The sequence below is a fragment of the Canis lupus genome, chromosome 3, assembly GCF_011100685.1.
Source record: "Canis lupus familiaris isolate Mischka breed German Shepherd chromosome 3, alternate assembly UU_Cfam_GSD_1.0, whole genome shotgun sequence".
NCBI lineage: Eukaryota > Metazoa > Chordata > Mammalia > Carnivora > Canidae > Canis > Canis lupus.
The window spans coordinates 35,837,142-35,864,081 of record NC_049224.1 but is presented as its reverse complement, the minus strand read 5'-3'; the positions used below and the strand labels follow the sequence as shown (position 1 = coordinate 35,864,081).

The window sequence follows — 26,940 nt, the reverse complement described above, 5'->3', positions numbered from 1 at the left end:
TTACAGAAACGGACTTTATAGGTAATAAAATGGCACTAAATTTGTACCTTTCAATAGTTACTCTGAATGTAATTGAGCTAAATGTCCCAATTGAAAGACACAGGGTATCAGGTTGGATAAAAAAGCAAGACCCATCCATATGCTATCTACAAGAGACTCATTATAGAACCAAAGATGCCTCCACATTGAAAGTGAAGGGGTAGAGAATGACTTATCATGCTAATGAACATCAAAAGAAAGCTGGGGTAGCAATACTTATATCAGACAAATTAGTTTCTAAACCAGACTGTAGTAAGGGATGAAGAGGAACAGCATATCATACCTAAATGGCCCATCCAACAAGAACATGGAGATAAGAGCAGTCACTTATATAAACCAATTAATAACAAATTTAAAGAAACACATTGAAATTCCCCTGGCTATTCGGGGTCTTTTCTGATTCCACACAAATCTTAAAATAATTTGTTCTAACTCTCTGAAGAAAATTAAACACCAATAAAAAATAAATGTATTATTAAAAAAATAAACACATTGATAATAATACGATAATAGTAGGGGACTTTAACACTCCTCTCAGAGAAATGGATAGATAATCTACCATTTCAACAATATCAACAAGAAAACAAGGGCTTTGAAGGACACACAGGACCAGATGGACTTCACAGATATATACAAAGCATTCCTAAAGCACCAGAATACACATTCTTCTTGCCTGCACATAGAACATTCTCCAGAATAGAACACATGCTCGTTCACAAATCAGATCTCAACTGATACCAAAAGATGGGGATTATTCCTTGCTTATTTTCAGATCACAATGCTTTGAAACTTGAATTTAAACACAAGAGTAAATTTGGAAAGAACTCAAACACATGGACATTAAAGAGCATGTCACTGAAAAATGAATGCATCTGCTAGGATATTAAAGAGGAATTTTTTAAATTCATGGAAACAAATGAAAGCACAATTGTTCAAAACATTTTGGATGCAGTACAGGCATTCCTAAAAAGAAAGCACATAGCAATACAACCCTTTCTCAAAAAATTTAAAAAGTCTCAAATACTAGAGTTAAACTTACACCTAAAGGATCTGGAGAAAGAACAGAAAATAATGCCTAAAAACCAAGCAGGAGAAGACAAATAATAAAGTTTAGAGAAGAAATCAATGAAATAGAAACTAAAAGAACAGTAGAACATATCTTTCTTTGAAAGAATTAATAAAATTGATAAAACCCTTGCATTACTTATCAAAAATAAGAAAGGACCCAAATCAATAAAATCATGAATGAAAAAGAGGAGATCATGACCAACACCAAGAAAATACAATTTTAAGAACATATTAGAAGCAAATATATGCCAACAAATTAGACAATCTGGAAGAAATGGATGCATTCCTAGAGACCTAAAAACTACTAAAACTAAATAAATTTTTTTAAAAAAGGGATCCCTGGGTGGCGCAGCGGTTTGGCACCTGCCTTTGGCCCAGGGTGCGATCCTGGAGACCCGGGATCGAATCCCACATCAGGCTCCCGGTGCATGGAGCCTGCTTCTCCCTCTGCCTGTGTCTCTGCCTCTCTCTCTCTCTCTCTCTGTCTGACTATCATTAATAAATAAATAAAATTAAAAAAAACTACTAAAACTGAAAAAGGAAGAAATAGTAAACCTGAACAGACCCGTAACCAGCAAAGAAATTGAACCATCAAAAATCTCCCAACAAATAATAGTTCAGGACCAGATGGCTTTTGGGGGGAATTCTCCCAAACATTTAAAGAAATAATACTTATTCTCCTGAACCTGTTTTAAAAAAATAGAAATGGAAGGAAAACTTCCAAAATGATTCTATGAGACCAGCGTTACTTTGATCCCCAAACCAGACAAAGACCCCACCAAAAAGGAGAATTACAGATCAATATCTTTGATGAACATGGATGAAAATTCTCACCAAGATACTAGCCAATAGAATCCAATAGTACATTAAAATAATTATTCACCATGACCACGTGAGATTTATTTCTTGGCTGCAAGGATGGTTCAACATTCACAAATCAAAGTGATACATCACATTAATAAAAGGACAAGAACCATATAATACAATTGATGTAGAAAATGTATTTGACAAAATACACCATCCTTTCTTGATTAAAACTCTCCACAGTGTAGAGGGAGAGGGAACATACATCAATATCATAAAAGCCATATATGAAAAGCCCACAGCAAATATCATTCTCTTTTTTTACATAAATTTATTTTTATTGGTGTTCTATTTGCCAACATATGGAATAACACCCAGTGCTCATCCCATCAAGTGCCCCCCTCAGTGCCCATCACCCAGTCACCCCCACCTCCCGCCTACCTCCCCTTCCACCACCCCTAGTTTGTTTCCCAGAGTTAGGAGTCTCTCATGTTCTGTCTCCCTTTCTGATATTTCCCACTCATTTTTTCTCCTTACTCCTTTATTCCCTTTCACTATTTTTTATATTCCCCAGATGAATGAGACCATATAATGTTTGTCCTTCTCCGATTGACTTATTTCACTCAGCATAATACCCTCCAGTTCCATCCAGGTAGAAGCAAATGGTGGATATTGCACTGCTGGGGATTTACCCCAAAGATACAGATGGCAATGAAATGCCAGGACACCTGCACCCCGATGTTTATAGCAGCAATGTCCACAATAGCCAAACTGTGGAAGAAGCCTCGGTGTCCATCTAAAGATGAATGGATAAAGAAGATGTGGTTTATGTATACAATACCAAAATACCATCAGCATTTTTCACAGAGCTGGAACAAATAATCCTAAAATTTTTATGGAACCTTAAAAGACCCTGAATAGCCAGAGGAATGTTGAAAAAGAAAACCAAAGCCAGGGGCATGACAATGTCTGGCTTTAAGCTGTGTTTACAAAGATGTAATCGTCAAGACAGTATGATACTGGCACAAAAACAGACACACAGATCAGATCAGTGGAACAGAATAAAGAACCCATAAATGGACTCTCACCTCTATGGTCAAGTAAACTTCAACAAAGCAGAAAATAATATACAATGGAAATATTACAGTATCTTCAATAAATGGTGTTGGGAAAATTGGACAGCCACTTATGAAAAGTGAAACTGGATCATTTTCTTACACCATATACAAAGATAAATTCATAATGTTTGAAAGACCTAAATGCGAGACAGGGATCCATCAAAATCACAGACATCAACCTCTTTGACCTTGACCACAGCAACTTCTTGCTAGACACATCTCCAAAGGCAAAAATGAATCAATTGAGACTTCATCAATATAAAAATCTTCTGCACAGCAAAGGAAACAGTCAACCTAAGTAAAAGGCAACCTACAGAATGGGAAAAGATTTTATTTATTTATTCATGAAAGATATTTGCAAATGACATATCAGATAGGGAACTAGCATCCAAGATCTAGAATTTATCAAACTCAACCCCCCAAAACCAATCCAATCAAGGAATGGGAAGAAGACATAAACAGATATTTCTCCAAAGAAGACATAGAAATGGCCAAGAGATGAAAAAATGCTCCACATCACTTACAATCAGGGAAAAACAGATCCAAACCACAATGAGATACCACCTTACACCAGTGAGAATGGTGAAAATTAACAAGACAGGAAGCAACAAATGGAGGGGATGTGGAGAAAGGGGAATACTCTTACACTATTGGTGGGAATGCAAGCTGGTACAGCCACTCTGGAAAATGGTACAGAGATTCCTCAAGAAGTTAAAATTACATCTACCCAGCAATTTTGAACTACTAGGTATTTACCCCAAAGATATAAATGTAGTGATCTGAAGAGGCACCTGCACCAATATTCATAGCAGCAATGTCCACAATACCAAAATGTGGAAAGAGACAAGATATCATTGACAGATGGCTGGATAAAGAAGATCTATATAGAGATAGATAGAGATAGAAAGATGGATAATAAAATATATATATTTGGAAAAATAAATATTATTAAAATGTCTATAAAATGTCAACATTCACAAATCAAATATATATATATTATATATATATAATATATATATATATATATTTCTTACTCCTCAAAAAGGATGAAAACTTACCATTTACATCAATGTTGGTGGAATTGGAGGGTATTATGCTGAATTAAATAAGTCAATCAGAGAAAGACAAGTATATGGTTTCACTCATATGGGGAATACAAGCAAAAACACAAAGGATCATAGGGCAAAAGATGAATGGATAAAGAAGATATGGTATATGGTATATATATATATATATTTATATATATATATATATACACAGATATGGTATATATATATATATATACACACACACAATGGAATATTACTCAGCCATTAGAAATGATGAATACCCACTATTTGCTTCGATGTGGATGGAAATGGAGGGTATTATGCTAAGTGAAATGGAGGGTATTATGCTAAGTTCGGAGAAGGGCAAACATTTTATGGTTTCACTCATAAGGGGAATATAAAAAATACTGAAAGGGATTATAGGGGAAAGGAGAGAAAACGAGTGGGAAAAATTAGAGAAGGCAACAAAACATGAGAGACTCCTAACTCTGGGAAATGAACAAGGAGTAGTGGAAGGGGAGGCGGGCAAGGGGATGGGGTGACTGGATTATGGGCACTGAGGGGGGACTTGACGGGATGAGTACTGGATGTTATACTATACATTGGCAAATTGAACTCCAATAAAAATATACATATTAAAAAAGAGAAAGCTAAATGGGAAGTCATCACAGGGGAGAAAAACCAAGAGAGACTATTAACTATAGGAAACAAACTGAAGGTTGCTGGAGCAGAGGTGGTGGGGTGGGGTAATTTGGTGATGAGCATAAAGGAGGGCACAGGAGCACTGAGTGTTATATACAGTTGATAAAGTATGGAACACTCCACCTTAACCCAAGTATATACTATATGTTGGCTAATTGAATTTAAATTTTAAAAAGTAATAATTGACAGATATTTTTATTATGATTCTATTACAATAAAATAATGTTTCTGGAGATTTTTCTCTGATCTGATCCTTTCTTATCTTTGTCACTTTGGGTCTCTCCTTTCCACACAGAGTCCTCTTTAATATTTCTTGCTGGACTGGTTTAGTCCTTACAACTCCTTTCATTTCTGTTTGGGAAACTTTTTATCTCTCTCTCTCTCCTTCTATCTGAGTGATATCCTTCCTGGGTAGAGTATTCTTGATTGTACATTTTTACCATTCAGCACATGAATATATGTGCTTGAATATATCATGCCACTCTCTTCTGGCCTGTCAAATTTCTGTTGAGAAATCTCCAGGTAGATTTATTAGGTTTTTGCCTTGTAAGGCAAGGACTTCTTTTGTCTTGCTGATTTGAAGATTTTTCCCTTATTAATATATTTTCAAATTTAGTTGCAATATATCTTGGTGTTGGCCTGCTTTTGTTGATTTCAATGGGAGTTCTCTCTGCTTCCTAGATTTGGATGTCTGTTTCCTTCCCCAGATTAGAGAAATTTTCAGGTATTATTACTTCAAATAAAATTTCTATCCCCCTTTTCTCTCTCTTCTTCTAGGACTCCTATAATATGAATGCTATTATGTTTGATGTAGTCAGTAAGTTCCCTAAGTCTATTCTTGTGTTGCATACTTCTATTTTTTCTTTAGCATTGCTTTCCACTACCTTGTCTTTACATCACTATTTGTTTGTGTTTTTCCTTCAGCCTTCTGTTCATTTCATCAAGTATATTTCCAATCTTAAACACTGTACTTTTCATCTTTAATTGGATATTTTTTAACTTTTTGATATCTTTGATAATGGTCTCCTGATATCTTCTATTATTTTTTCAAACCCAGTGAATATCCTTATGATTGTTGCTTTAAATTCTCCATCAGACATGTTATTTATGTCTTTTGCTTATATCTCTGGTCATGACCTTAGCTTGTTCCTTTATTTGGGATAACCTTCTCCATCTTCACATTTTGTCGAAGTCTCTGCCTTCTTCCTTGTGGTAGTTATGAGTACTACTCCTGAAAGCAATAGCCTTATGAAGAAGAAGTCTTTTAGTGCCCAGAGCCTGGCACTTCAAGGAGTGTGTCTGGTGTGTTGTATGTGCTCTGCTGTTGCATTTTGGATGTTCTATCCTTCAGGTCAGTCATCTGCAGAGGCTCTCCTTGCCTGCTATGGGCAATGTTTGTCCCTGACCTTAATGTGGCAAGTTTTAACTAGGTGTGCTTTTGTTTGCTTGTGAAATTATACCTGTCACCACTTCCACTGGATCTGAAGCCCTACAGAACTTTCTGGTGACATGGTGTGAGAGTAATTTGTGCTGGTCTTTTGGGGGAATGGGCTCACTATACTGGGCCTGATGCATGTGTGACTGAGGAGGCAGTCCCACCAGATTACAGATTACCACCAGTCCCAGGGTGGTAGGTCTTGGTACATGCAAGTTATGTATCCAGTGTCAATGAGTGCTGATTCCCACAGGTGGCTGTGTATTTTTGCTGAGAGTCTAGCGACAGAAATGGCTCTGGCCAGCTCTTTGTTCCCAAAGAGGTATCTTTCTGAATAATCCTTATCAGGGGTATGCTCCAAGAAGAGAAAATAATCTTCCCACTGTGTGCCCCAGGCTTTCTTCATATTGCTGTTTTTATACTGTTTTTGATTACCTTCTCTCCAGGAGCAGAATAGTGTCCTTGGGACTCTATCCCTGCCAAATATACTAACCTTTAAGACTCCAGTATTTAAGCCCCACTGGTTGTAAGAACTTGTAAAGCTCAACTCACCTTATTTTTCAAGCCAATGGCTTTGGGGAAATGTTCTCCTTGTGTATTCCCCTGTGTACTCCAGTCTCTCTCCCTGCTCTCTGTGACCATGGTTCCCTTCTCTCTGAAGCACCTGAAACCCATTTCTCCCATAAACCATGTCTCTACACTTCCTAGCTTCTTCAGTATGGCCTCTTCTCTCCCTTTAGTTGTGGATTTTGTTCTGTCACCCTTAAGGTCTATTTCTGGGGTATTTAGGATGATTGATATTATCTAGTTGTGTTCATGGGATGAGGTGAGTCTAGGATCCTCCTAGCCCACCACCATCTTCCCTTACCCAATAATTTTGACTTTTTTGTCAGGAAATTCATAAATCTACATTTACTTGGGGTTAATTTATTGAAGCTTGTTTAGTTACCTTTGGTGGTTTCATGTTTGCCTGATTCTTGATTCATGATTTATGTAGAGTAGCACTGATGTCCATATATTTGACAGAAAAAATTGTCTTCCTTTCTTTATACACTGTTGTCAGTAGATCAGTCTTAGGGCTATGTGAGGATCTGCAGTTGAGACTAAAGTCAGTGGGTCAGTAACCAGAAGCAGAGATGGGTGTGTTTCCTCCCATGTATCTGAGTGGGCAAGAATGACTCCAGACTGTGGCAGACAGTTCTAGGGCCAGTCCATAGAGCCACTTCAGTATTCACAGTCAGGTCTGAGACTGACAAACTACTACCAGGGTCACAGGTGAGCATAGCTCTTCTAGGGTCTCTTGGTGAACGAGGCTGCATGCAAGACCACAACGAAGCAGAGTTGGAGCTGAACCCATAGTGGGATGATATTATTTTTAATCTGCAAAGAGGACTACATTTAGTGAGTTTACCATTAAGGGGGTATGAGCCTGCCTTCTTAAAGCAGCCTTCTTTAGTCTTGGGTCTCTACTGGAATTTCACAATCTCCTACCTAGATCCCAAAGCTCTCACAAAACCATTTTTATCCATGGATGGCTGCCATCCACTGTTTGTCTTGGGGCACACAAGCTAGGAATTTCCTACTTTGTCATTTTGCTCCATCTATTATTTTTTTAAAATATATTGTAGTTTTAAGTTCTAGAATTACTATTTTATTCATGCTTATAATTTCCATTTTTCTTATGAGATCTATTAACACATAGTCATAATTTTCTATGCATTCTACAGAACAGACTTAAAATTTTTTCTGTGTTCCTCCTAAAATATGGTCATCTCCCTGTCAGTTTTAAGGACTACAGTTTACATTTTTTGCTTCATCTTGCCTTATTCTTTTCTGTACATTATACATTTTGACTAGAATAAGAATGGAAACTTACTTGCACTGCCCTTTTTGTTTTGTTTTCAGACAGTATCTAGTTGCTTAGGGAGAAGGAGTTATTCTGATTTTACCATAAGTCCAGCTTATCTAGAGCTGAGGAATGGCTTTTATATTATATCATCTGCTCATCCTTTTAAGTACATCTATATTTTTCTTTGTGTGCATGCTATATTTGTAAATCATAAATGTTATCTTGACTTTTTAGATATTTTGCTATATTGAGGAATTTGATTTGAATATTAGCACCTTTCTAGTGCATTTTAAGTAGCTAACCAATACTAATTATTGCTAATTTGTTCCCTTGGTCAATGTAGTTGTTAATATTTTACATGTATTAATAGATGTATTTATTATATCTATTTATTTTCAATTATTTGCTGTTAATATTTGATGCTTTTGCATTAAACTGCATTAAACTAAAAAGAAGAAAAAATAAAAAAAAAAGAAACTGCATTAAACTAAATGCAGATATTGGGAAGTCAGCCAGATCAGGAAAATGACAAAAGTATTCTTTTCTTAGGGTATTTTTTGTGACTTCTAAAAGGAAATATATTTTGGATAATGGTAATGAGGAATGGATTTTGTTTTAAAATATCTAGATATTTGGGAGCATTTACAGATTAATGAAGGCAAGTCATAGAATAGATTTGGTTTGTATGTGTTGTGTATTAAAATAATTGCTCCAAGTGAGATAAAACAGAGAATGGTATAGGGTAATGGTCCTATACTTTCAATATGGACATATATTTTCTCTCCAGAGACTATAGATTGATCAAATGAAAGTATTATCACATTGTCAGATAGATCCTAACATAATTTATTAATCTTTTAAGAGATATAACTCAACCTCCTGGTTAACTCCTGATTCTTTTTTTTTTCTATCTTATTGAATAAATATATCAGGATTAAAAACTCTTCAACTGGACGATGAGGGGCAAGATGGCGGAAGAGTAGGGTCCCCAAGTCACCTGTCCCCACCAAATTACCTAGATAACCTTCAAATCATCCTGAAAATCTATTAATTCGGCTGAGATTTAAAGAGAGAACAGCTGGAACGCTACAGTGAGAATTCACGCTTCTATCAAGGTAGGAAGACGCGGGGAAAAAAGAAATAAAGAAACAAAAGGTATCCAAGGGGGAGGGGCCTCACGAGGAGCCGGGCTAAGGCCACTGTGAGTGTCCCCAGGATAGGAAAGCCCCTTCCCAAAGAAGCAGGAGCTGCACCAATCTTCCCGGGCGGAAAGGCGCTCCCAGGGAGTTAGAGGAGGACCCAGGAGGGCTGGGATGCCCTCAGGCTCCCTGGGACACTAACAGACGCCTGCGCCCCGGGGAGAGTGCGCCGAGCTCCCTAAAAGGCTGCAGCGCACAGGGCTGGACCCGGGAGCAGCTGGGAGGGGATCGGGCGGCACCGCGGAGGGGTCTATGTGGCTGGAGCGCAGGCCCGGGAGCACAGGGGCCAGGGACACAGCCCAGGATCCGGCCTCCCCCCAGGAGAGGCAGAGGCCAGGAGTGCCCAGGACAGCAAGGACGCTCCTGTCCCGAGCTGAGCAGATCAGCGGCCCCGTCCCTGGAGCATCCGGGCCCTGCAGATGGAGAGCTCTGTAGTTACTGTGGGAGCTGACTACAGGGTTCCAGAGCTGGCTGCTGCCACTATGGTTGTTCCCCCTGGGGCCTCACGGGGTAAACAACCCCCACTGAGCCTCACAGTGGCCGCACCGAATAAACAAAATAAACATCACTCACTGAGCCCTGCACCAGGCAAGGGGCAGAGCAGCTCCCCCAAGTGCTAACACCTGAAAATCAGCACAACAGGCCCCTCCCCCAGAAGACCAGCTAGACGGACAGGGAAAAAACAAATTATTGACCAAGCAGCACTGGAAAGTTCCAGGGGAAGTCAAGGAACTTACAGTATACAGAATCAGAGGATACTCCCCCTTGGTTGTTTTTTTGTTGTTTTTTCTTTCTTTTTGATTTCTGTTTGCTTCCTTCCTCCCCCAATTTTTTCTTTATTCTCTCTTTTTCTTCTCTTTTTTCTGTTTCCCTTTTTCTCTTCCTTTTTTTCTTTTTGCTTTTTTTCTTTTTATTTCCTTCTTTCTCTTCTCTCTTTTTCTCCTTTCCCCAATACAACTTGTTTTTGGCCACTCTGCACTGAGCAAAATGACTACAAGAAAAAACTCATCTCAAAAGAAAGAATCAGAAACAGTCCTCTCTCCCACAGAGTTACAAAATTTGGATTACAATTCAATGTCAGAAAGCCAATTCAGAAGCACTATTATAAAGCTACTGGTGGCTCTAGAAAAAAGCATAAAGGACTCAAGAGACCTCATGACTGCAGAATTTATATCTAATCAGGCAGAAATTAAAAATCAATTGAATGAGATGCAATCCAAACTAGAGGTCCTACTGAAGAGGGTTAATGACGTGGAAGAACGAGTGAGTGACATAGAAGACAAGTTGATGGCAAAGAGGGAAACTGAGGAAAAAGAGACGAAAAAAGATCATGAGGATAGATTAAGGGAAATAAGTGACAGCCTGAGGAAGAAAAACCTATGTTTAATTGGGGTTCCCGAGGGCACCGAAAGGGACAGAGGTCCAGAATATGTATTTGAACAAATCATAGCTGAGAACTTTCCTAATCAGGGAAGGGAAACAGGCATTCAGATCCAGGAAATAGAGAGATCCCCCCCTAAAATCAGTAAAAACTGTTCAACGTCTCGACATTTAATAGTTAAGCTTGCAAATTCCAAAGATAAAGAGAAGATCCTTAAAGCAGCAAGAGACAAGAAATCCCTAACTTTTATGGGGGAGAAGTATTAGTAACAGCAGACCTCTCCACAGACACCTGGCAGGCCAGAAAAGGCTACAAGGATATATTCAGGGTCCTAAATGAGAGAAACATGCAACCAAGAATACTTTATCCAGCAAGGCTCTCATTCAGAATGGAAGGAGAGATAAAGAGCTTCCAAGACAGGCAGGAACTGAAAGAATATGTGACCTCCAAACCAACTCTGCAAGAAATTTTAAGGGGGACTCTTAAAATTCCCCTTTAAGAAGAAGTCCAATGGAACAATCCACACAAACAGGGACTGAATAGATATCATGATGACACTAAACTCACATCTTTCAATAGTAACTCTGAACGTGAATGGGCTTTTGACCCCATCAAAAGGCAGGGTGTCAGACTGGATAAAAAAGCAAAATCCATCTATCTACTGTCTACAAGAGACTCATTTTAGACAGAAGGACACCTACAGCCTGAAAATAAAAGGTTGGAGAACAATGTATCATTCGAATGGTCCTCAAAAGAAAGCAGGGGTAGCCATCCTTATATCAGATAAACTAAAATTTACCCGAAGACTGTAGTGAGAGATTAAGAGGGACACTATATCATACTTAAAGGATCTATCCAACAAGAGTACTTAACAATCCTCAATATATATGCCCCAAATGTGGGAGCTGCAAAATATATCAATCAATTCATAACCAAAATTAAGACAGATTATAATACACTTATACTTGATGACTTCAATCTACCACTTTCTACACACAATAGGTCTTCTAAACACAACATCTCCAAAGAAACAAGAGCTTTAAATGATACACTGGACCAGATGGATTTCACAGATATCTACAGAACTTTACATCCAAACGCAACTGAATACACATTCTTCTCAAGTGCACATGGAACTTTCTCCAGAATAGACTACATACTGGGTCACAAATCAGGTTTTAACTGATACCAAAAGATTGGGATCGTCCCCTGCATATTCTCAGACCATAATGCCTTGAAATTAGAACTAAATCACAACAAGAAGTTTGGAAGGACCTCAAATACGTGGAGGTTAAGGACCATCCTGCTAAAAGATGAAAGGGTCAACCAGGAAATTAAGGAAGAATTAGAAAGATTCATGGAAACTAATGAGAACGAAGATACAACCATTCACAATCTTTGGGATGCAGCAAAAGCAGTCCTGAGGGGGAAATACATCACAATACAATCATCCATCCAAAAACTGGAAAGAACTCAAATACAAAAGCTAAACTTACATCTAAAGGAGCTAGAGAAAAAACAGCAAATAGATCCTACATCCAGCAGAAGAAGAGAGTTAATAAAGATTCGAGCAGAACTCAAAGAAATTGAGACCAGAAGAACTGTGGAACAGATCAACAAAACCAGAAGTTGGTTCTTTGAAAGAACTTATAAGATAGATAAACCATTAGCCAGCCTTATTAAAAAGAAGAGAGAGAAGACTCAAATTAATAAAATCATGAATGAGAAAGGAGAGATCACTACCAAGACCAAGGAAATACAAACGATTTTAAAAACATTATGAGCAGCTATATGCCAATAAATTAGGCAATCTAGTAGAAATTGACACATTTCTTGAAAACCACAAACTACCAAAACTGGAACAGGAAGAAATAGAAAACCTGAACAGGCCAATAACCAGGGAGGAAATTGAAGCAGTCATCAAAAAACTTCCCAATACACAAAAGTCCACTGACAGATGGCTTCCCTGGGGAATTCTATCAAACGTTTAAAGAAACCATACCTATTCTACTAAAGCTGATCGGAAAAATAGAAAGAGATGGAGTACTTCCATACTCATTCTATGAGGCCAGCATCACCTTAAATCCAAAACCAGACAGACCCCACCAAAAAGGAGAATTATAGACCAATATCCCTGATGAACATGGATGCAAAAATTCTCAAGAAGATACTAGCCAGTAAGATCCAACAATACATTAAGAAAATTATTCACCATGACCAAGTAAGATTTATTCCCAGGACACAAGGCTGGTTCAACACTCGTAAAACAATCAATGTGATTCATCATATCAGCAAGAGAAAAACCAAGAACCGTATGATCCTCTCAATAGGTGCAGAGCAAGCATTTGAAAAAATACAGCATCCATTCCTGATCAAAACTCTTCAGAGTGTAGGGATAGAGGGAACATTCCTCAACATCTTAAAAGCCATCTACGAAAAGCCCACAGCAAATATAATTCTCAATGGGGAAGCACTGGGAGCCTTTCCCCGAAGATCAGGAACCAGACAGGGATGTCCACTCTCACCACTGCTATTCAACATAGTACTGGAAGTCCTCGCCTCAGCAATCAGACAACAAAAAGAAATAAAAGGTATTCAAATTGGCAAAGAAGAAGTCAAACTCTCCCTCTTCGCCAATAACATGATACTCTACATAGAAAACCCAAAAGCTTCCACCCCAAGATTGCTCGAACTCATACAGCATTTTGGTAGCATGGCAGGATACAAAACCAATGCCCAGAAATCAGTGGCATTTCTATACACTAACAATGAGACTGAAGAAAGAGAAATTAAGGAGTCAATCCCATTTACAATTGCACCCAAAAGCATAAGATACTTAGGAATACGCCTATCCAAAGAGGTAAAGGATCTATACCCTAAAAACTATAGAACACTTCTGAAAGAAATTGAGGAAGACACAAAGAGATGGAAAAATATTCCATGCTCATGGATTGGCAGAATTAAGATTGTGAAAATGTCAATGTTACCCAGGCCAATTTACACATTCAATGCAATCCCTATCAAAATACCATGGACTTTCTTCACAGCATTAGAACAAATTATTTTAAGATTTGTGTGGAAACAGAAAAGACCCCAAATAGCCAGGGGAATTTAAATAAAGAAAATCATAGCTGGGGGCATCACAATGCCAGATTTCAGGTTGTACTACAAAGCTGTGGTCATCAAGACAGTGTGGTACTGGCAGAAAAACAGACACATAGACCAATGGAACAGAATAGAGAATCCAGAAATGGACCTTCAACTTTATGTTCCAGTAATATTCGACAAAGCAGGAGAGACTATCCACAGGAAGAAAGACAGTCTCTTATATGGTGCTGGGAAAATTGGACATCCACATGCAGAAGAATGAAACTGGACCACTCTCTTGCACCATACACAAAGATAAACTCAAAATGGATGAAAGATCTAAATGTGAGACAAGATTCCATCAAAATCCTAGAGGAGAACATAGGCAACACCCTTTTTGAACTCGGCCACAGTAACTTCTTGCAAGATACATCCATGAAGGCAAGAGAAACAAAAGCAAAAATGAACTATTGGGACCTCATCAAGATAAGAAGCTTTTGAACAGCAAAGGATACAGTCAACAAAACTGAAAGTCAACCTACAGTTTGGGAGAACATATTTGCAAATGACGTATCAGATAAAGGGCTAGTTTCCAAGATCTATAAAGAACTTATTAAACTCAACAGCAAAGAAACAAACAATCCAATCATGAAATGGGCAAAAGACATGAACAGAAATCTCACAGAAGAAGACATAGACATGGCCAACATGCACATGAGAAAATGCTCTGCATCACTTGCCATCAGGGAAATACGAATCAAAACCACAATGAGATACCACCTCATACCAGTGAGAATGGGGAAAATTAACAAGGCAGGAAACCACAAATGTTGGTAGGATGTGGAGAAAAGGGAACCCTCTTGCACTGTTGGTGGGAATGTGAACTGATGCAACCACTCTGGAAAACTGTGTGGAGGTTCCTCAAAGAGTTAAAAATAGATCTGCCCTACGACCCAACAATTGCACTGTTGGGGATCTACCCCAAAGATACAGATGCAATGAAATGCCAGGACACCTGCTCCCCAATGTTTCTGGCAGCAATGTCCACAATAGCCAAACTGTGGAAGGAGCCTCGGTGTCCATTGAAAGATGAATGGGTAAAGAAGATGTGGTCTATGTATACAATGGAATATTACTCAGCCATTTGTAATGACAAATATCCACCATTTGCTTAGACGTGGTTGGAACTGGAGGGTATTATGCTGAGTGAAGTAAGTCAATCAGAGAAGGACAAACATTATATGGTCTCATGCATTTTGGGAATATAAATAATAGTGAATGGGAATAAAGGGGAAGGGAAAAGAAATGGGTAGGAAATATCAGAAAGGGAGACAAAACATGGAAGACTCCTAACTCTGGGAAATGAACTAGGGCTGGTGGAAGGGGAGGAGGGCAGTGTTTGGGGATGACTGGGTGGCGGGCACTGAGGGGTGGCACTTGACGGGGTGAGCACTGCGTGTTATTCTGTATGTTGGCAAATTGAACATAAATAAAAAATAAATTTATTATTAAAAAAAACTCTCCAACTGCAATATCACTTAATGTGTCACTCTAATGAAGATTCTGGGAAGCTTCTGGAGCTGCCATTATAACCAGATATACTGAAGTCAAGTTCAATATCTACCTGTCCTTTTTTCTACTGTAAGATAAGGACAAGTAGTAAACTGTTAAGAGCATTAGTGTGGTATGAGGAATGATAATTGGTTGGTTCTGGTCCTGTCTGGATCAAGAATAAGCATAAGTACCTGGGGTTGCTGAGGTCCAGCTAAGTGGCCTTCTAATAAGACAAATAAAACTCACTTTTAGTACTGCTCAATTGATGAAGTCATCAGTAATCCTCATAAAAGTTCTCATATACCCCTTTCTAATAATCCTCAATAATCTCACAATACTCCTACTATATTCTTTTCATTTTTCACATCACAGGGCATTTTTAACATCACAAGGTATTTTCAGTCTTTATTGAGTGAATACAGCTTTAGAATTTCCGTAGAAATAACTACCATATACTTATTTAAATAGCTCAGCAGAGAGAATTATTGGCCATTTGCAAAGTAAAGAACTCAAGGAGGAAACAAATGAATAAATGATATGACAGAAATGACGAAGGATCTAGCAACTGTGGTGTTTGTGGCAAGGGGTGTCTGTATGATTAATTAAAGCAGAACTAATATTATGTATTATTTTAATTTCATGCATTGTCTCATATGACCTATTTTTTTGTAATGTTTTACAGATCAAATGGTAGAAGAGGTGTCTGGTTTTTTTCAAGTTAATAAGTTACTTTCAGGAAAGAAAGGTGAGTTGCTATCCTGGTGCTTTTGAAATTATATGTTTCATGACTAGTAATGTCAATATTTCAAATCTGTTAGTTCATTCTTTCTGAGGCCTAAGGAAGAGTATTTTTATGATAGATATTTTTCCCAGTGAGTATCCCTACATGGAACAAGGAATCCTCATGTTTTCTACCCTTTTAAAAATATTTTTAAAGTAACCCAAGTAACTTTAGGAGATTATTCCCTCTTTTTTTTTCACAAGTTCGCATTGGATGAAAATAATCGTGTAGTGAAATTCAACTGTGCTAAATACTGATTTTCTATCTTTATCTGAAATATTCGCAACATAGATGCTTCTACTAATATTTACACTATAATCACATTTTATATTATTTTGGTACCTCATTTTCACTTTAAAATTTTAGTTGACTAAAGGGTTTCTTTATATCCCCTGTAGATCTTACCTAATTTTATTAGACCAATCAAAAGTAGCATTTTAAAAGCTATATGGGTTTCATTATTTAGGTACTAAACAAAGTGTCTACCACACATTTACTGTTCTTTATTCAAACCTGCACAACATAAGCCTGGCTATGGAAATGCTTATTTGTTGGGAGGGTGCTTGTCTGGATCAATGATGAGCACAATTGTCTGAGGATGCTGAGGGACTCATTCCAGATGTCAATCTGAGGTCCAGATGAGTTGCCCTCTACTAGGACAAATAAGACTCTCAGAACCTGGCTGTCTGTAGTAACCCTTCAGTGACAACATAACACCACTGTTAGCATGCTTTTTCTTTTTTTTCCCCAGAACAGGGCTTGTGTCTTGTTTTATAAGTACTATCGCCTTTTTAAAATATTTTTATTTATTTATTTATTCATGAGAAACACACACAGAGAGAGAGGCAGAGACACAGGCAGAGACACAGGCAGAGGGATAAGCAAGCTCCATGCAGGAAGCCCGACGCAGGACTGGATCCTGGGACTCCAGGATCATGTCCTGGGTTGAAGGCTGGCATTAAGCCGCTGAGCCACCCATGGATCCTCTTCACCTTTAGACACAATCAGTGATCCAAGACTTCCTTTGTTTTGGTTACTTTGAACAAAAGTTGCCAATAGATACTTACATAGAGAAAATATGTTCTTGAGTAACCAATGAGGGAATAAAAATTTTGAATTAAGAAGGAAGGAAGCAACTGTAATGGATACTGAGATTCTCATTTTGGCCAAAAGAAGAAAAGATTGTATGCCTATATTAAATAATGACAATGAAACCAACTTTAGCTTTTTGTTAATTTTACTGTTGAATATTTTCTGATACTCTGTTTTTCTTTCTGTCATGTTTTGCTGAGTTAGAAGAACTGAGATCAGAGCTTTGACTTCAGAGAATAGAGGTGAGTGACTAAACAAAGATACTTTGAAGCTCATATGTCATATTGTGTTTGCCAGGTCTTGAGGTCTCTATGTTCATTTTTTTCAGAAGCTTATTCAAGAATATTCTTATAATGTGCCTTTTTCCTCATTGAAGACTTAATCAAGGTTACCTACATTATTGTATCCTTAAAATTTGTTCTTTCATTTTAATTATTTTCTGCTTTAATAGAAGGATACAGAATACTAGAGAATTTTTTAGCAGTTTCATACTGGATCAAAAATTATTATAGTGAAATCCAAATATGCCAAAATATTATCATATTTCATCTGCTTAATTATTGAAATTTAAGAACAGAGATTCTACGATTCATAAGGTTTTTGTGGTCATATTGCCTTATATTTCTGCTTCTACTTTAATCTTTGAAGATTGACATGGGTTGTTTCTCGTTTTTGCAACATGGGAAGTTGTATGTGAAATTCTGTTAGATCTCTTTAAGACTGTTAAGTTTTTATATGATAAAAGTTGCAATAATTCTTTTGAAACACAAAATAGTTCAATTTTCAACACTGTTCTAGGCCTTTAAAAAAGGATATTATGTTAGAGATATTGAATGTAGAGATATGGAAATATCATATTGTTATTATTTCTTACTAAAACTTGAAATACAAATCCCTAAGAAAAGTGGTTTATATATTTCCTGGCAGGATTTGGTGAAGATTTTATGTTACGTGGGACCTAGTGGTTACTGCCTTAAGCGCAGGCAACTTTTTTTTCTTGACAAAGTTCTGTCACAACTCATCAAGTAATATACTTATTTTTGTATTCATTTATTATAATTTTTAAATCTACATTTATTCTCTAGAACCATAGAACGATTCTAAAGAACTGAGTAACTACTAAGAAATAGTCTTACATCAAAGAGGAAGTTAGCTCTGCCAGATATTGAAGTGAACTCTAGAACCTCAACATGAACAGCCTTTGAACAGACATATAAATAGGGACAATAGGGCCTGTTTTTATTTAAAAAGCATATTCTCACAAGCCCCTACTTGTATATTTGTTACCATTAATAGATTCACCCATTCATAAAGTTGGTGCTACTGTCTCAATCCAAGCAATGTAATAGCATATTGATGCATAATATCTATGCAGTAACTTGTCCATATGATGATGCTACATAATAGCACAGGACTCAGATATAGAAGAAAAATATAACTGACACATTAGATTCTTCCTTAATGAACAACTCCACCCTCTTTGCCTCAAATGCCCCAAATTTCAGGTTTTTTCTTCCTTTTTTTTCTTTATAAAAAGGCACTTATATAGTGTTGATATCTTTGGGACTACATCATTTGCTTAAGATTCTTACTAGTCAAATGAGCATTCTATTTGAAATATCAAATTCATTACTATAAGTTTTTTAGTAATATATTCTTATTTTGTATATCTTTTAGGTATTAATATTTTGTGTTACCTCTCATTCTTGATTATTCTTGATAGGAGGGTTTCAATCGTATTAATTGCTTCAAATTATTATTTTCTGTTGTTACTTTTTCCTTTTTAAGTCTACTTTCTATTTTCCTGATTTCTGCTCTTAACCTCTTTAATTTTTCCTTATACCTTTCTGGATTTTTATTTGACTCTTTTAATTTAGCTTCTTGTAAAATATAATTTATTGATTTTTTAAGCCTTCCTCAACTCTAATATATAGTTTTTCACTCTAAATTTCCCTGTAAGCATTTTTTAGCTGCATGATTACAAGTTTAGCATTTACATCTTTTCTATTACTAATATAAGTATATTTTCTAAATTCTGTGTGGATTTATTTTTGAATTATGGAGTAGTTAGAAGATCACTGATTAATTTCCAAGAAGTTTGGCTTTTTCTCTTGGTCTTTATTAATGATTTCTAACCTAATTCCATATGATGGAAATACAAACTCTGAATTGATTTTATTACTTTTGAATAATTATGTATATCTATAATGGTCCAGAATATGGCATAATTTAATAAATATTCTATTTGCACTTATAATTACATTATTATGTAATTTTATCATTGTGGATTCAGTGTTTTATATATGTCAGTTAGTTCTATTTTGAAATTGCCTTACCTATATCTGTTGTATATTTACTAGTCTATGATCTGAAAATAAGTTTCTTATGGAAAGACATGTGGGAGATAGTCATGGAAATAAGACACTTTGGTGATTCCTGGAATGCTTGTAATATTTGTGTATTGATCTGTGTCTTCGTTAGTTGTTTTATTTGGATGATCAAATTTATTGAGCTGTACAATGTATGTTCATGGATTTTTCTACAAACATATCATATATTAATAGAAAGTTTTAAATATCCCATCAAATTAGTCCAAAAGTACATTTCCTAGGAATATTGTCTAATATTGGTAATGTGCTAACTTGGGATCTAAAGATCTAAAGATTGATGTCTTCAGTATAGGTTGAGCATTCTCTTCCAAACACTGACATTTTCAGTAAACCATAATATTACACTGACAGTCATACCAAGATAGATTTTCATTAACAATCACTTAAGCACTATTATTAATTGCAAAGCAAAACTTGTATATTAAGATTCATATGCTCTGATAAAGCCATTATATGGATAAATCACAGTTTTTATAACATTTTTATTATAATAATTTATATTCTGACAATACATGCAAGGATGACAACGAGAAAACAAAATTTATAACACTGATTTTAAAAATGTTCCCATGGATAATTAATCAGGACAAGCTTCCATAGTGAAAAATTTTAAGATTCAAGCATTGTGCGTATTTCTTTTCAGGTAAGTTTGAGATTTGTGTTTGGTATATGGGTTTTACTTTTCATTTGTTTATCTTTAGTGCTGGCAATGCATACTTGAGAGTGAAAAAATAAGAAAATAAATATAAGTGCATAAATTATGTTACCTGAGTGAGGTAGTAAATTAATCATGTAGGATACAGAGAATTTGAATCTAGTGTAATGTTTACTTAGCTTTATAGAAATGTGTAGAGGGCAGCCCTGGTGGCGCAGCAGTTTAGCGCTGCCTGCGGCCCGGGATGTGATCCTGGAGACCCAGGATCGAGTCCCACATTGGGTTCCCTGCATGGAGCCTGCTTCTCCCTCTGCTTGTGTCTCTGCCTCTCTCTCTCTCTGTGTGTCTCTATGAATAAATAAATAAAATCTTTAAAAAAAAGAAATGTGTAGAATAGAATATACAGAATGGACATTATCATCTCACTGAAATATCTAATAGTTACTAATACACAAGTTTTGTTTTACATCAATCACCCTTTAAACATTTTATGACTTATTCATGTGAGGGCTTAGGTGTGCATGCGTGTGTGTGTGTGTGTGTGTGTGTGTATGAGAACTTGGTACAGGGAAACAAGAAAATCTGGTTGCCAGTGTACTTTGTGTGTGTGTGTGTGTATATATATATATATATATATAGTCAGGGTCATGTTGAGTCAGACTTACATATCAGCCATGCCTCTGGATTGAGCCTACAGGTCATGCATTCCAAGTAGAGATAGCAGATTAAAGTCTCTTTACACACAATGCTTCACAATTATTATCTGCCAAATATACTGGGTTAAAATAAATCCAAGGTCATTTCTCCAGGCCTGCGTTAGTATGTGTTGAGGTCATTACTTGCTTTCTTGCTTACTTTTAAAAAATGATAACCACATAGAGATATTAAAACAAAGTTGGCATGATGGTAGAGATATTGAACTGTAAGTAATGATGCTCTTGGTTTGGCTTAAGATGATCTAAGAGAAAATTGGAAAAATATATATGGCAGGAAAGCATATATATAACTTCTTTATCTACAGAGTTTAGCCATTTATGTGTGTGCATGTGTGTAATATAAATAATGCCACTAAATTTAAGTTTTTGATATTAATGGAGACAAAAATTTAAAGAAGGAACCATAAGCACAGATTGAGTAAAAATATAAAGCTAGTTCTAGGGATGTAATCAGCAGATGAGCACTTCGTGGAAATATTGTTTCAATGTGGGAAAATATGGCTTAGGATATAGAAGAGAGAAAAAGTTGCTGAAAGCGAGTTTATATAAAATGTTGTTTTGGTGTGGATCACTTTTTGCTCCAATAATCTAAGTCGTAAATTTTGAAAATCAATTTCTGCCACATTGTTTAGTCTATTACAATTTTTGTGTGTGTCCAACATTGCCATATCCTTAACTATGATATCACCATACAGTCTGAAAAAACTCACTGTCTTCTTAATATAAATGTAAGAAAATATCTCAGTTATCAAACAGACATGTAAAGATGGCAGAGTAGGACCCAAAGCTCACCTTGTCCCATGCTTCCAACTGGGTATCACTCATGTATGAATAAATAAACTGGAGAGTGATCCTAAGACAAGTAAAGAAACTCCATAACTAAATGTAGAGAGGAATACACAATAGAGAGGTTGGGAAAGGAAAAATGGTGGTCTAAAGCTGCTCACAGGAAGGAGGGAGCTATAATCATGGACAGGTTAAGCACCAGGGAGCCCACATGGGGAAAACAAATCTTCATAACATCTGACCTTGAAAACCAGAGGGGTTAGTTTTGTGAGTTTGTATAACCAGCAAGACTTGGAGCCTGGAACTTTAAAAGTCAGCTGACTCAGCACTGAGCAAGCTGAGAGGGCCAGTGATAGCTGTTTCCTGCCCTTAAAAAGAGACAACAGCCCAAAGAGAGGCAACGTAGAAGCAATAGCTTGCAGAAAGGGAAAGAGATCTCTTTATACTGATTTCACAATGTGTTGGGAGACTTCTCTGGAAACAAAGGAGCTAGCAGGTGCCATTTTCCTCCTCTATCCCCAACATAAATAGAGACACCTGTGGGAGATAGCACTGCACAGACAACTGCTACCTAACCTGCTAGCAGTACACCCCATGCATAAGTTGTCCTGAGGACTCACCCACCCCAAACCTACTGACCCCAGCCCTTAGCTCACCATAAATTTCATGATGGCCACATACAACCTGCCTAGCCACTTATTCAGAATGCGATGCCAAGCTCTTCTGTTGTCACACCCCCTCAAAGCTTGACTGCCTGGGTCTCACTAATATCACAGAGAGCAAGCACAGCCCACAGCAAGCAAGGAGTCAGCACTAGATGTCTGAACTGAAAGGAAAAGTGACTCAGACACAAAAGCAACATAGGCAACACACATAGGAAATTGAACTGAAGTTTGGTTTCTGGTAAACAAGAGAAGAGACACTGCACTAAAGGGCACTACAAGATCTCTTCTTCACAAAGCCACTACTTGCAAGAACAGAAAACATAGCTGAATTTTGTAACACAGAGAAACAAATGGAGAGCTACACAAAATGAGGAGACAGAGGAATATGTGCCAAATGAAAGAACGGAACAAAATCACAGCAAGATATCTAAGTGAAAGAGAAATAAGTAATATGCCTGATACATAATTAAAATAATGATGATAAAGATATTCACTTGACTTCAGAAAAGGATGGAGGGCAGCAGTGAGATCATTGACAAAGAGATAAAAATAACATGTGAGAGATGGAAAACTCAATAAGTAAAATTAAAAATACAATAAATGGAATAAATAGTGGCTACAAGAAGCAGAGGAATTATCAGTGACCTGGAAGAGAGAATAATGAAAAATAAGCTGAACAGGTGAGAGCCAAATATCGCATAATAAGAATAAACTTGGAGAACTCACTGACCTCATCAAATATAATAAAATTCACATAATAAAGTTTCCAGAAGGAGAAGAAGAGAAAGGAGGGCCCAAAATATATTTGATGAATTAAAAGCTGAAAAATTCCTGAATCTGGGGAGGGGAATGGAGATCCAGATTTGGAAGGCATAGAAATCCTCCAATAATTCAGCCCAAGGAGGTCCACAGCAAGACACGTGGTAATTACAATGGCAAAAATAGTGATACTGAAAGAATATTAAAGTTTGAAAGAGAAAAGAAGACAGTTACATACAAAGGAAACCCCATAAGGCTATCAGCTGATTTTTCAGCAGAAACTTTGCAGGCCAGAAGAAAGTAGCATTATGTAATCAAAGTGCTGAAAGGGAAAAATCTGTACTCAAGAATACTTTATCCAGCAAGGATATCATTCAGAATAGAAACAAAGATAAAGAGTTTCTCACCAAGCGAAAACTAAAAGAATTCATGACCATTAAACCAGCCCTACAAAAAAAGTGTTAAAGGACACTGTGAGAGGAAAACAAAACAAAACAAAACAAAACAAAAAACATAAGAAAGAGTAAGAAAGAAAGTACAAAAGCAATATGTATCTTAGTAATATCTTACCAATATATCAGTAAGAATCACTTAAGAAAAGCACAGAATAAAAGGATATCAAATATGATACCAAATATCTGAAATGTGGTGAAGAAAGAAGAAATGAGTACAAAATTCTGGTATATGCAGAAAATGTTATATATAAACAAAATGAAGAGGCAGAGCAAGATGGCGGAAGAGTAGGATCCCCAAATCACCTGTCCCCACCAAATTACCTAGATAACCTTCAAATCATCCTGAAAACCTATGAATTCAGCCTGAGATTTAAAGAGAGAACAGCTGGAATGCTACAGTGAGAAGAATTTACGCTTCTATCAAGGTAGGAAGACAGAAAAAAAATAAATAAAAAAGCATCCAAAGGGGAGGGGCCTCCACGAAGAGCCGGGCTAAGGCCCCGTGGCAAGTGCCCCCAGGACAGGAAAGCCTAGACCCGGAGAGGCAGGACCTTTACCAATCTTCCGATGGAAAGGCACTGGCAGGAACTCAGGCAGGATCCTAGGATGGGCAGGGATGCCCTTAGGATCCCAGGGGCACTAACAGAGGAACTGCGCCCTGGGGGAGAGCACACCACACACTGCAGGCCGAGCTCCCTAAAGGGCTAGAGCATGCGCCCAGCGGGCCGGGAACAGCTTGGGCGGTGGCTCAGGCGGCCTCTCCACACGGAGGGGGCTGCGCAGCCCCGGGAGTGCAATTCCAGCGGTGCAGGCCCCAGAGCCCAGAGCGCTGGGGGACAGAGACGGAGATCCGGTGTTCCCCCTGAGACAGGCAAAGGTCAGGAGGACACAGGGCAGCAAGGATGCTCTTGCAGCCAGAGGCCCGGAGCTGTGCAGATCGGTGCTCCCCCGCCCCCGGAGCATCCAGGCCCCTGAAGACTGGGAGCTGCGGGTAGTTACTGTGGAAACTGCCTCCAGAGTTGGAGAACCCGACACTGCCACTGTTGTTGTTCTTCCTGGTGTCACCCTGTACCTGGAACCGAGCAGGGGCCTCACAGGATAAACAGCTCCCACTGAGCCGTGCACTTGACAGGGGGTTGGGCAGCTCCCCCAGGTGCACACACCTGATAATCAGCACAGCAGGCCCCACACCCAGAAGACCAGCTAGAAGGACAGGGGAAAAGCAAGTTATTGACCAAGAAGTACTGGAAAGTTCAGGGGAAGTCGAGGGAATTACAGTATATGGAATCAGAGGATACTCCCCCTTGTTTTTTGTTTTCTGTTTGTTTCCCCACCCCTACCCCCCCCCGTTTTTTATTTTTTTTTACTTTTTTTCTCTTTTTCTCCTTTTTCCAGTACAACTTGTTTTTGGCCATTCTGCACTGAGCAAAATGACTACAAGGAAAAACTCACCTCAAAAGAAAGAATCAGAAACAGTCCTCTCTCCCACAGAGTTACAAAATTTGTATTACAATTCAATGTCACAAAGCCAATTCAGAAGCACAATTACAAAGATACTGGTGGCTCTAGGAAAAAACAAAGGATTCAAGAGACTTCATGACTGCAGAATTTAGATCTAATCAGGCAGAAATTAAAAATCAATTAAATGAGATGCAATCCAAACTGGAGGTCCTAACGACGAGGGTTAATGAGGTGGAAGAACAAGTGAGTGACATAGAAGACAAGTTGATGGCAAGGAAGGAAGCTGACGAAACAAGACACAAACAATTAAAAGATCATGAGGATAAGTTAAGGGAAATAAATGACAGCCTCAGAAGGAAAAATCTTTGTTTAATTGGAGTTCCCGAGGGCGCCAAAAGGAACAGAGGTCCAGAAAGTGGATTTGAAAAATCATAGCTAAGAACCTCTCTAACTTGGGAAGGGAAACAGGCATTCAGATCCAGGAGATAGAGAGATACCCCCCTTAAATCGATAAAAACCACTTGACACCTCAACATTTAATAGTGAAAATTGCAAATTACAAAGATAAAGAAAAGATCCTTAAAGCAGCAAGGGAAAAGAAATCCATAACCTTTATGAGGAGAAGAATCAGAATAACAGAAAACTGCTCCACAAAGACCTTGCAGGCCAGAAAGGGCTGGCAGGATATATTCAGGGTCCTAAATGAGAGGAACATGCAGCCAAGAATACTCTATCCAGCAAGGCTCTCATTCAGGATAGAAGGAGAGATAAAGAGCTTCCAAGATAGGCAGAAACTGAAAGAATATGTCACCATCAAACTGGCTCTGCAAGAAATACCAAAGGGGATTCTATAATAGAGGAAGTCCAATGGAACAATCCACAAAAACAGGGACTGAATAGGTATCATGATGACACTACATTCATATCTTTCAAGAGTAACTCTGAACATGAAAGGGCTTAATGACCCAATCAAAAGACACAGGGTTTCAGACTGGATATAAAAAGCAAGACCCATCTATTTGCTGTCTACAAGACAGCATTTTAGACCGAAGGACACTTACAGTCTGAAAATAAAAGGTTGGAGAACCATTTACCATTCAAATGGTCCTCAAAGAAAGCTAGGGTAGCCATCTTATTTCAGATAAAAAAGTTTATCCTGAAGATGGTAGTAAGAGATAAAGAGGGACACTATATCATACTTAAAGGATCATTCCAACAAGAGGACTTAACAATCATGAATCTTTATGCCCCAAGTATATCCATCAATTAATAAACAAAGTTAAGACATACTTAGATAATAATACACTTATACTTGGTGACTTGAATATAGTGCTTTCTACAATCGACAGGTCTTCTAAGGACAACATCTCCAAAGAAACAAGAGCTTTGAATGATACACTGGACCAGATGGATTACACAAATATTTACAGAACTTTACATCCAAACGCAACTGAATACACATTCTTCTCCAGTGCACATGGAACTTTCTCCAGAATAGACCACATACTGGGTCACAAATCAGGTTTTAACCGATGCCAAAAGATTGGGATTGTCCCCTGAATATAAGACCATAATGCTTTGAAATAAGAACTAAATCAAAGAAGAAGTTTGGAAGGATATCAAACACGTGGAGGTTAAGGACCATCCTGCTAAAAGATGAAAGGGTCAACCAGGAAATTAGGGAAGAATTAAAAAGATTCATGGAAACTAATGAGAATGAAGATACAACTATTCAAAATCTTTGGGATACAGCAAATGCATTCCTGAGGGGGAAATACATCGCAATAAAAGCATCCATCCAAAAACTGGAAAGAACCCAAATTCAAAAGCTAACCTTGTGCCTAAGGGAGCTGAAGAAAAAACAGCAAATAGATCCTACACCCAGAAGAAGAAGA

General features: G+C 37.6%; 1 long non-coding RNA gene and 1 other non-coding gene across 2 annotated transcripts in view; both read left to right on the top strand.

Moving 5' to 3' along the window:
* Positions 1-17,594, top strand: part of LOC102157351 — a 42,491-nt gene extending 24,897 nt beyond the window's left edge. The window contains exons 6-9 of the long non-coding RNA XR_005356333.1: positions 8,997-9,179; positions 15,968-16,030; positions 17,363-17,400; positions 17,487-17,594. This is a non-coding gene — a long non-coding RNA (uncharacterized LOC102157351). The remainder of the gene's footprint in view (positions 1-8,996; positions 9,180-15,967; positions 16,031-17,362; positions 17,401-17,486) is intronic.
* On the top strand, positions 16,636-16,702 carry LOC119871369. The gene has a single exon (XR_005357475.1). It is a non-coding gene; the product is annotated as a small nucleolar RNA SNORD109A (small nucleolar RNA).
* Positions 17,595-26,940: the final 9,346 nt, after the last annotated feature.